Raw genomic sequence first — 4,799 nt, 5'->3', positions numbered from 1 at the left:
AGCCTGTCTGGAAATGCCAAATTGGTTGGTACCTTGAGAGGATTTGGCCGTTAACCCTCGTGTCCGACAATCGCGACGGTCACGGGTTCGGGTGTTACAATTTTATAGCACTAAGTGTGCGAGTTTGATTCTATAGCACTAAGTGTGCGAGCTGAAAATATATAGCACTAAGTGTGCGAGTTGAAAATATATAGCACTAAGTGTGCGGATTCACTATATGCTCTTGTATTACAATTGGCACTGAGTGTGCGACATTATCGAGTTAATCCTGGACAGCGGATCGGGTAAGTACCTCGAGCTCATGACGAATAGAAAATACGTTCATGCTCGGGGTTGAATTTGGTAAGCCTTAAATCTATGTGATGATTGAAATTGTATGATTGTGGTGGAAATGAGTTAGTGTGTGAAAATGCTTCAAATATCTTGTTGTGTAGAATATGAAATGTGGATGTATGACTTGGTATGAGATTGGACCAAAAGGTCCGAGGAATTATGGTATAGATTCGATATGGATGAGTACCTAGCCTCGTTTATTGTTCATGTTGTAGTAACTTTATCGGTGGATTGATGAATGCTTATGACTTCTTGAGTTATAAACTCACTCGGTGTTTTCTTGTCACCCATTTTAGGTCTCTCGGACTCGTATTGTTTATGCGTGATCGAACCGTCGTTGAAGTCATCACACCGCTGAAATATTTTGGTATTGTCTTCGTTGTTGAAGAACATTTGGCATGTATAGGCTATTATATTTTGTTGAACTGTGGGTTGTAAACTTTAAGCCATGTGAAATGGCCTATGTGGTCGTCGAGTGGGATGCTAGAACCTATAGTCACGAGTCTTAGAAACTTTAATTTTGATAAGGTGGCCATAATTTGTGTCATGTATGATGGATGATTAAGGCCAAGGAAAGATTCATGAAATTGGCATAGTCTACTGCAGTAACTGTTGCGGACAGCAGCAGTGAGATGAGATTGAAAAATCACTAAAAATAGTAGAAGTAGAATTAAATAGTGAGTAAATTATGAAATTGAACCTTGATGAATCTATTTTTATATGGACGAAACGAAACAACCATATGAGCAGTATACTGAGAAATATTAAAGTTCTCGTGAGACAGGGCCAGAACGGTTTCTGGGTCCCCTGTCGCGACTTTGAAAATTTACCATAAATTATCCAGAAACAATTAGAAGTCATGCCTTATATGAATAGATTCCTCTTTGAGTATAGTTTCATTAGAAACAAACGGAATGAGCATTAGAGCTCTGAACGAGATGATATTCAAGTTGTAACGCGTGAAGGTCAGTGTAGTCGACCCCTGTAACATGGGTGATTTTAACTAATAAACTGTACCAATTGGCCCGACCAAAAATTCTAGAAATAAAACCATGGATGGATATATGAGTCTAAGTTCAGGGAAAATTTACGGAATCAGTTTCCGAGTTTAGGAACTCGAGATATGATTTTTAAGGCGACAGTGATGCAGTTTTCCAGCCTGTCTGGAAATGCCAAATTGGTTGGTACCTTGAGAGGATTTGGCCCGTTAACCCCTCGTGTCCGACACTGGCGACGGTCACGGGTTCGGGGTGTTACAATTTTATTGGTATCAGAGCTATGGTTTAGTCGGTTCTAGGACTACCATAGAGCGTGTGAGTCTAGCTATACATGCCAAATTTTTTGTGCTTAATAATGTGATGACTTCTGACGGTTGAAATTTTTGTTTTGATTAGCGATGGAACCCGGGATAGAGAGACCCTTGGCGGATGACGTTGAAAGTGTAGCGGCTGCTCCTGCGCAAGGGACACCGCCTGTTGAGCCTCAGTCATCCGCGAATAATCAAAATGAAGGGGCGAAACAAGCCTTCTTCACCATGATGAATGAGTGGGTCGCGCAGTATGCCCGAACTAATCCGGCTGTCCAACCATTCCCGAATTTAAATAATCCACCCCAAGAGCCCGTGATGCCATCAGTTACTGATCCTGTGAGGCTGAGTAAACCACCTGTGGACTTGATTAGGAAGCGTGGGGCCGAGGAGTTTAAGGCCATAGTTACCGATGATGCCGAAAGGGCCAATTCTGCTTGATAACACCATTAGAGTGTTTGATGAACTGTCATGCACACCCGATGAATATCTTAAGTGTGCTATATCTTTGTTACGAGACTCAGCCTACTATTGGTGGAGGACCTTGATTTCCATAGTCCCAAAGGAACAAGTTACTTGGGATTTCTTTCAAACGGAATTTCGGAAGAAATATATTAGTCAACGGTTCATCGATCAGAAACGTAAGGAATTTTTGGAGCTCAAGCAAGGCTGTATGACAATATCTGAATACGAACATGAGTTTGTAAGACTTAGTCGGTATGCTCGGGAGTGTGTGGCTGATGAGGTTGCTATGTGCAAAAGATTTGAAGAAGGATTGAATGAAGATTTAAAACTACTAGTGGGTATTTTGGAGATAAAGGAGTTCGTAACACTAGTTGTGACAGCCCAAAATTGACCCTAGTCGGAATGTGGTTTCGGGACCACAAAACCGAGGCATAAAAATAATTAAAAATTTATTTTGATGCCTATGATATGTGTTAAATTGTGTATGACATTTTGATGTTTCAATTTAGAATTATAAATGTGAATTTCACTAGAAAGGACCTAGTAGTAAACATTGAAAGTATGATGGGGAAATGTGTGATGACTAGTTGAGCATGCATGCAAAAATAAGGGATTTGCATGTCAAATTTCCCCAAGGATGGTATAGTGGCCGACCATGACAAGGGAATATGGGCAAGGAAGACATGTTATGACATGTTTTGTTAATGCATGATGTGATAAATGATAAAAAAATTAAGCATGTAGGAAGAGAAACAAAAAAATCAAAAATTTGCTCATCCTCCCCCCCCTTTTGCCGTGAGTGAAAGAGAAGCAAAGAAGAAAATTTTGTTCACCTATTTTTCTCTTCTTTGGCCGAAAATACCAAGGAAAAAGGAAGGATTGTTGCTTCATTTTCTTTGTTTAGAAGAGATCTAGAAGGAAATTTGGCTAAACTTGCAACAAGAGTAAGGTATGTATGAGGTTGTGTTGGGAGTTTCATGCATGTTTTGGTTGCTAATTTGATGTGCATGTTAGCTATGGCTCAAATCTTTGTTATGCCATGGAAATGGCATTTGGCCAAAGTTGTTATGGTGATAAAGCCATTGCATGCTAAGTGTGAAGCTTGATGATGATGCATGCAATGATGGATTGTCTACTCTTGAGTAAGATTTTGAGTTTTCTTTTGTTTAACCATGATTGAAGTTGAAAAGGGCATGATTGTCATATTCGCCATGATGCATTCATGAGCATGGTTCGTGCTTCTTGCATGTTAGTTAAAATTTGTGTTTTGGATGACTATGGACACCTTGAAATTCGCCATGCTCATATATGTATATATATGTTTGCACATGATGTTTTGGTTATGAACTAAGTGATGAATATATTGGTTTAAAGAAGAAGATGTGGAAGAATGCTTGTGAAATTGCAAGCACAATTCGGCCTAGCTCACATATAAGTGCTTGATGCTATATTATAAGTTTTGGGCCACAATGTGCAAAGCATTAATTAGTAAATTGCATGCTGTTTTTGTGAGGTATTAAGTGCAAAATTTACCTCAACATGTACATGAATATTCGCCTTGGGTAGCCTATTGAAGGCCTTAGCATTTCCTTGATGCTCGAATAAATTGTATTGAATAGCTTGATGTAGTATAAAATGTGCATGACCATTGTGTATTCAAGCTAAAGGGTGGCCATATGACCATTTAAACTCCTTGTCATATTCGCCATAAGCTAGCACAATGAGGTTTTAATAAATTGAATTTGTTTGAATTAGCTCAAGAGCTTAGAGGGCCACAATTGGACAAGGGAAGGAGAAAGTGATCGAATAGCCGAAAAAGCCGTTCGACAACATCCGAGGTAAGTCCTCAAGAAGTGACCCTACTTGAATTATGTGAAATAAAGTATGGATGTGTAGTGATTATTGATTATCTGTGCATGAGTATTTGAATTCTACCCGGCTAAGTCCCAAGGCGAATATGCTTGTGACTATAATTGCGTTTGAGCCTTAGTAACTAAAATGAAATATGTATGTCCAATGATAATTGATGTATGTGTTCATGGGAAATTGAATGATATCCGGCTAAATCAAGACAATTATGCTGGAAATTATATCCGGTTAAGACCAAGGCAATTGTGCTAGTGGCTACATCCGGCTAAGACCAAGGCATTCGTGCGAGACATTCTATCCGGCTAAGACCAAGGCATTTGTGCACATGGTTATATCCGGTTATGTTCTGAAGAATCTTGGGCTGGAGGTGAGTGTTGGTTGCTGTAATAAATTCAATGAGTACACTCAAAAGCCCAAAGAATGAGGTACGCGTTTATATGTGCATTGGAAAGTCGACATGTTTGAGCAACATTCGCTCAATCGACTAATGAATTTCAGTTATTGAATTGATTGATACTTTGTGAAATTATATAATGATGAAGTGTGAAGTAAGAATGTGTATTAATGAAATGATGCATTTGGTTATGTGAATGTATTGCTGTAATTAGAGTTGATTATATTCCTTGAGACTTACTAAGCATAAAATGCTTACCCGTTGCTTTGGCTCTCGCTTTTCTAGATTTCGCTCAAGCAATCGGATTTGGGATCGTTGAAGTCGAAGTCATCCACACTATCAAGCCTCCATTTTGGTATAAATTTTGGTTGAACTTGAGATGGCATGTATAGGACTACCCTTGTTTGTTAAATATGTTGTGATGTAAGTATG

This window comes from Gossypium arboreum, chromosome 2, assembly GCF_025698485.1.
Source record: "Gossypium arboreum isolate Shixiya-1 chromosome 2, ASM2569848v2, whole genome shotgun sequence".
Taxonomy (NCBI): Eukaryota; Viridiplantae; Streptophyta; class Magnoliopsida; order Malvales; family Malvaceae; genus Gossypium; species Gossypium arboreum.
This window is presented reverse-complemented; position numbering follows the sequence as displayed.